We start from the raw sequence: 7,674 nt of genomic DNA on the forward strand, positions 1-7,674 counted from the left end.
ACACTTTCTCCACGCCGTTCATGATTTTTCAGGATCTGAATGCTTGAGAGACTAGATGCATGATGACAAGATCAAACAGAAATGCAGACAGATCATAGGACAAAGAAGAAATAGAGGTTCGAGCCATTCAGTACTGTTGCTGAACCAACATGTGAATGATCACAAAAGCATTCCATGAAATAGAACAGAGTCACAGAGGATGGCACTGTACTGATGGCCTGTACTGAAGAAGAAAGACTAGCCTGCTGAGATGTGCTCCTAACTGCTAGGAATAACTAAATCTTCAGGGAACTGTGTGGTGGTGTTTTTTAAAGTGATAGAGGAGGTGAGAAAGGGAGTAAAATGTCAGAATGATTCAGCTTTGGTGCAGGTGTGGAAGAGAGAATTCATTCTTCAGCTCCTGCTGTTGAATGATCAGAAGTTAAAAAGGATTGTGGTGGAGATAGTATAAGAATTTATGTCAACTAATCTGTAATGTAACTTTCTTGCAGTACACTAGTCAACCACTAGATGTCTATGTGAAGGATAGGATTCCAGACAGGAGCTGGCTCCTGGTTTAAAAAAAAAAAAAAAAAAGACAAAGCTGGAATGCAAGATGTGGAAACTTATTTATATTTGTCCAAATAGTTGTCTTTTTTTAATAAATGCCTCCTGCTTTAAGATGAATTGTGATTCCATATATCATGGCAGTCTTCATGTAATAGGAAAACATTGCTGTTATTTAAGAATGTGCCTCTTACATATGCAACAGTTAGCATAAAAATAATTTTTGTGTAAAAAAAAAAAAAAAAAAAAAAAAAAAAAAGAAACCATGAGGAAAAATTTGGTTTCATGACCATAATGTGCATAGATAAATGTTGAGATAGACTAAAGCTATCCACTGTACAGAACTTGCCGATGATCAATGCAGTGTCTTCCGCTCAAAGCAGCGGGGAAGCGTATACTTCTTGCAGAGAGGGATCCAGAGGAATTGTTGGTTGCAAGATTCTCATTTAATGGTGTTTAGCTCCAGTGAAAATGTGAATCAGTCTTTAGGATAGAAGAATTTAAGCATCTTTCCTCTATTTTGTGTTGCAAATTTGGTGCTACTAGGGTTGTGGGATTTAATCCTGCTACATGACTCCCCATTGACGTCAGGGTGAGTTGACATCCGCAACTTGCAGCAAGTGTTCAGCACTATGTAGGGTCAGGCTTAGGATGCATTAATATTGTTTAACAAATATTAGCTGTCGGGGAATATAGAGCTGTTCAGTTGTTTTTATGATTAAGTGGATTGTGTTATAGCAGCTTTGGCTTTAGCTTTTGGCTCAGGCTCGGTCTTTCTCTCCCCCCCCCCCCCCTCCCCCCAGGACAGCAAGGCTCGGGCAGGCTCAGGCTTCAGTCCTCCCTCCTGGGGTCATGCAGTAATTTTTGTAGTCAGAAGGGGCTCACAGCGCAGTGAAGTTGAAGACCCCTGGGTTATAGCATAAGGAGAGGGGTATAGATTTTTAGGGTCGCTCAGAAGGCACAAGAACAAGAGCCAATTCAAACTGATTTTTGTCTGTCTTTTGAATGTTCTTGATTGGAAGGCTGAGGGTTTGCTGACCAAACTTTCTCAATGTTAACATAGATGAGGAATCTCCACACAGAATGTTGAGCGAGTACGATGCTGTGGAGGCATGTGCCACAATGCGTGGGGCCATGATCCACCTCACCTTCGGACCCCTCACCACCAATGGTATCTTTCCCCAGAGGGGTTTCCGTTGGCTAAGGATGGAAAGGAACAATGGCAGTGACGAGACCCTTCCACACCACCCTGTCCTTTCTCATGGCCAATGGCTTTACAAGAATTATGTGGGGTTAACCCACTGTATTGAAAATGCTTTACTTTTCCAAAGACATGTATGGAATAATGATGGATTTTCTTCAGGGCTAGACTTAATGCAAGAGGCAAGTGATGATGAATACAGTGACTGCTTCTTAGGCTTGTCTACACAGGGTGTTGAAAGCCTGGATGTGAATCCACAGCGCAGTACCTTGCCATGTCCTGTGTGGACACTGCTACAGAGTGTAAATGTTCCGTAGTGCACTCCAAGGTACTCCCATTTCGAACAGCAGTATGTCAAAGCATATACAGACCTTTCAGTGTGCCATGGCAGTGTCCATGCAGGATGTTATTGCTTGGGAAACTCGTATACTGTAGATTCATGCGCTGGCTTGCCATGCATGAACGTGCCATGCAGACAAGCCTAAGTTCTTGAAACTTGTGTTCTATTGCTAGGTGGTGTTGGATCCATTGGTGTCCTCATCCTTCAATTCATGATGATGATGATGATAAACTAAAAAATTACAAGGGAGAGTGTTAGGACATGAAGGCTTTATCTTTCATAGTTCTAGAAGGTAAGGCAGTATGGAAAGCTTCTAGTAGAGAGGGCTTACAGGAAACTTGCAGGTTGCTCTCTGAGAATAGGAAAGGGGAAGTGATGGGCTCCCTTACTTGAAGTATTTAAATACTGGGTGAAATCTTGGCCCCTTTGTAGTCTGTAGGAGTCTTGCCATTGACTTCAGCAGGGCCAAGATCTTACCCTAAAACCAGAAGTCTTTCTAAAAGATATGCTGTAGTTCAAACACAAGTTACTTGGCTTGATACAGGAATTACTGGGTAGAATTCTGTGACCTGTGTTACACAATAGGCTCAACTAGATGATCAGAATGGCCCATTTTGGACTTTAAAAAAAATCTATGAAAAACACCCTTAAAAGCTAATAAAAAGGATGCAGTCATTCTCTACAATGATTTTCTTGCATTAGTTTTCCCTGGCTCTCTCATGATGAAATGCTCCAAATTCCCAATACATCCTGATATTTCCATTGTCTTCAATTTAATCCCCAAGTAATCTTGTTATCCTTCCCCTCTCTATTGATCGGTGGGGGCATAAAGGCTAGTACAGCTCCCTTTGGTGCTCTTAGCGCTTGCCAAAGGGCAATATCTTAAACCACAGATAGACAGCCTGGTGTAATTAAAGGTCTTGAAGCACCGGTTAACGTGCTGAAGACTGCATTACATATACTTAATTGTATACCACATTCTGCCTGCATGCACATTAACTGGTTTATCTTAATGCAGCATTGGATCATAAATGTTCAGATGGCTACCAAAACAAAGCTCCACAACTGGGAACTACTGATTGTATCTGTCTCTGGGTTTCTAGTGGCACGCAGCACTGTGGTGTCTTGGCCAATTAATAAATAGCACCTCACAGGATCTGAGCACTTCAGCACCATGCTAAGCTACTGCCTGTACTCAGAGCACCGTGCAGAGCAAGCTGCCATTGCATATATCTTGTCCTTCCTGGACCCTTATTGCAAACTCTTCTCTTGTGTCAGCATAAAGACAAATTGCAAAACCGCAATAAAACAGCAATCAGCAGTAACAGCAATAAAAATAATTCAAGGCAGTCTCCCCTAGTTCTGTTTTGACACAAGGTTTAGAGATGTATTGACCTTCCTGTTTGCAGAAGCTCAGCAGCGGAATAAACAGTTAGTCTGCAATGTCCATATTTATATATGTATTTACCTACTTTGATTTATAAATAAGGCTCCTTTCTTCTATTCAGAGAGCTTTTGACATTATTTAAAGTAACAGTACAACCAAAACAAACCCAGCAGCAAATCCCCACCAAGCCAATAGGTAGGACTTCCCCCTCCTCCCTCCCATCAAAACTCTCTTCCCCACCCTCTTCAGTTCTTCAGGCAAAAAGGGGAGCCTTGATATGTGCCTGGAAGATCAATAATCCTGGACTATTTCAGAGCTGGTTCTAATCTGAGGGCTTCTCCTGGCGAACCCTCTACCATTTTATCTGACCCCACGTATCTAGTGTTCCTGGGCTCTCAGAATAGTTTGGGCTTGATCCTATGAAGTGCTAAGCACCTCCTGAAAGATGCCGAACGCCTTTTGACCTTACAGAGTCAGGCCATAGTGCGGTTGCTGCTATTCAGACTACATGAAGTTTACCTATCCCTGTATTTTCAAATCCTGTGTGTACTAAGAGACATGCCAGGTGACCCTATTGAGCTCAGTGGAGTTGCTTAGTAAGTCATGATAAGGGGAGCTTGTATAATATTATTGAATAATTGGACACATTTCTATTTTTTTTCAGCTAAATTATGCAACAGATATATTTTCTCATCTCTAGAGAGGATGGAATTTGTCCCTTTCTGTGTATACTGCATACCCAAACCAGACAAATGCAGAGTGCAACTCAAAGGGATTGAACAGCGGGGAGAACAGGGTGCTCTAGGATTGAATTTCAGAACTGCATTGACTTCAACAAGAGCTGAAGGCATAATCCTCCTCCTGGAAATCGGATCATAAGTGCCTGCAAATCTCTTATAAGGAACTAATTGTTGTAATTTGCTATCATGAATAAAAACCACCCAAATATACTCTCTTTTTTTTAAAATATCTCACTTATAATTAGAACAGCTGCAGATTAATTAATTTAAAGGAAGTCATCAGGTCCTTGATCCTGCAAGTGTAGCTCATTGGTCAGGGTCAGTATGTATTGCCCTTCTCTGAGCCAGCTCCACAGAGGATAGAGCTCTGTCACGCTCTGAACTTGAAAGCCTGTCTCTTTAGGTCCAGCGGTAGGAACTCTTACTTTCAACTCTGGAAATCCCTGGTTCAGTCCCTGATATTAGCCAAGATAATGGCTGTTGCACAAACACTTGTGCAACCCACTGGTGAGTGTGTGTCTATAGGTCCCCCTCGCTGTTGGTCTGCAGAGAATATGAGTTTGTTACAACTCCAGCTAGAGAGCCCTGGCTGTAGCAGCTGATGCTTTCAGCTCTGGAGGTCCTGGTTTCGATCCCCAGTGTGCTAGCCAAAATGGTGACCAACACATTCATGCACCTGCTTAACTTCAGGGGCTGAAGCAATGGGGTGAGGAGAACCCAACTCCCCCCATCCTCCCTCTCTGTTGGGAGAATGGGGCTCCCTTCCTCACTTCTCTCCCTGGCCATTGCAGTGAGAGCTCCCCCTTCTGGTTCAATTGACTTATAACTACAGCATTACTAATGTGTAGTTCCATTGACTTCAATAGGACTAACTATGGGAGTAGAGCATGTGCATAAGTGTTTGTTTGCAGGATTGGTGCCTGGGTTTCCTTTTGGTCTGGAATCTTTGTTTGCTGAGTCATTAAACCCTTCAGAAATGAGATCCACAAGTACATAGCTGCTCCTTCTATAATATCATTCCCCTCCTGCCTCCATTTAACCATTTCCATGAACAGTAATTCCTTCAAAATAAAACTCTCATCTTTTTTATTCTTGTTTCTGTGATTGTCCTCCCGGGCATGTTCACTAGATGGCAGTGAACAATGGCCAAATGAATTAAATTCTGAATTTTAACAAGATGCCTTTCAATTTTGGTATCGTGAGTCGGGCATCTCAGAACGGAAGAGCCACCCAAAGAAAATAGCTACTTCTGAAAAGGTGGGGCTAAGCAAAAGAAGTTTGGAATTGTATATTCGTGTTCAGTCTCAACTGAACTTTCATGAAATCCCTATCTATCATAAAGCGCAGACTCTGTTTTGAAATCTCATCTAAACACTTCTCTTCTGCCTTTCCTGTATAGGGGTGTAAATGGGAATTGGATGAGGCCATACTTTTTAAGTTCTTCTCTGTTCCCCTTGTTCAAACCTTCAGGCCCTTACTCCATTTTCATCCAGGGCCAGATTGTGCCACTCTCACCAAAAACGAGTAGTACCTTACTCCACGGGTAGCCTCACTGGCTTTAGGGGTAAGATGCTACTCCACACTTATAAGGGGCTCAGCACCTGCCCTTTAGTTCTTAATCCATAAACTCTTGTTGACTTAATAAAAGTGAGTAAGAATGAGAGGGTTTGGCCCTTTACAATCACTTTTATTTTAGGGTGCTGACTGTGAGCTAAATTCTGGCCTACCCCACATTCACTTGCATCCCTGTTAATGCCAACAGGGTTCCATTCATGTAGTGGAAATCTCATCCCTCCATTATTTAGCCCTGTACATCATTTTGGACTTGTGTGAAGACTATATTCAACTAAGTGCCCGTGTAGCTTAGATAAATAAAACCACTACAAATAGCGTAATGCTGAAAGGTGTTATGGCTGCCAGCAGGTGATGCATTGATCTGAAGACAATCAGGGTTTGCCTATGCAGGGTTTGCTGTGTAGACAGTCAGGGTTTGTCTACAGAGCAATTAGACACCCACTGACTCAAGGTCATGGGGCTCAGGCTGCGGGGCTGTTTTCATTGCTATGTAGAATTTCAGACTCAAGTTGGAGCCTGAGCTCTGGGATCCTCCACCTCATTGGGTCCTAGAGCCTGGGTTCCAGCCTGAGCCCAAGTGTCTACGTAGCAATGAAACAGCCCTGCAGCCAGATCCCCAGGACCCCAAGTCAGCTGGCATGGGCCAGCCATGGATGTTTAGTTTGGTATATCTCCAATTATTACCTTTACCTATCTCCTAGAACTGGAAGGGACCTTGAAAGGTCATCGAGTCCAGCCCCCTGCCTTCACTAGCAGGACCAATTTTTGCCCCAGATCCCTAAGTGGCCTCCTCAAGGATTAGAACTCACAACCCTGGGTTTAGCAGGCCAATGCTCAAACCACTGAGCTATCCCTCCCCCCTAAGTTGCTGTGTAGACATACTCTTAGAGACCTTGTTAATGCTCATGGGTGCGCCAAGCACTCTCTGGGTTCCACAGAAGGAGCAATCAACCCGTTGATGTAGTGAAAACAGCCAGGGGCTATGGGGCTCGCTCCCAAGATATTAAGTCACATGACAGGTCAAGATTAAGCCAAGTAGGCTGCAGGGTTTCCTTGGTTGCAAATACAGGGGCTAGGGTACAGGTTTCAGGTTGTGTAAGTTGGGTGCAACAAAAAAGCCAGGGGCATTCTGCACCTGAGAGAAAGCAGAGACAGAACTTCTTGGGCACAGACCTCACTGAAATGGCAGATTTGCGGGTTTCAGAACAAGGAAACTGCCAGCTGTTGTTTGTCTCTACAGTGTTTCTTTAACTAAACAAGAGTACTCCAAGGTTATTCCTATTTAATATCGCTCTCTCCTGCTAACAGAAACTGCCTTGCAAGGCCCTGAACTTCAGGCCAAAGAGACAGTAATAGAACTCGTGTGTCTAGGGTGGTAGGAGGATAATGGATGGAGACAGCCTGTTAACCAGGAGCAACCTACGAGATGCAGCCGAGTCTGAGATAAAGAGACAGATCCTGGTTCATCAAGTTGTTATCACTGCAGAGCTCTCAGCCAGCAGGAAGCACCTTGTTCTCCACACCAAGCAGGGCTAGAGGATAGAGCACTAAGCATTCTACCCGTATTTCAATCCAACCCTGATGTCATCAGGCTGTTGTGACCTGGAAATGCAGGTCTGGTCCCCTGGAGCTGCAAGTTTCACAGCATTTATACTGGTTCTGCTGGCCAGGGCCTGATCCTATAACCCTCACTCACCCGAATAGACCCATTGGACCAAATTTGCATACAGATGAATAGCACAATAAGGTCTTCCGTCCTTGTCCAGGCAAACTCGGCCTTACTTCAATGGGATTTGTCCTGTTTACCTCAATGGGACAGATAACGTGAGGAAGCCTTGCAGGGCCGGGCCCTTTTAGGGTAAGGTATAAATCTTGGTCCCATAGC

General features: G+C 43.7%; 1 long non-coding RNA gene across 1 annotated transcript; it reads left to right on the forward strand.

Annotated features, from left to right (window-relative positions):
* Positions 1–204: 204 nt before the first annotated feature.
* LOC120395183 lies at positions 205–4,409 on the forward strand. Its single transcript, XR_005592506.1, has 3 exons — positions 205–325; positions 2,261–2,379; positions 4,139–4,409. It is a non-coding gene; the product is annotated as an uncharacterized LOC120395183 (long non-coding RNA).
* Positions 4,410–7,674: the final 3,265 nt, after the last annotated feature.

This window comes from Mauremys reevesii, linkage group 1, assembly GCF_016161935.1.
Source record: "Mauremys reevesii isolate NIE-2019 linkage group 1, ASM1616193v1, whole genome shotgun sequence".
NCBI classification, from domain to species: Eukaryota; Metazoa; Chordata; order Testudines; family Geoemydidae; genus Mauremys; species Mauremys reevesii.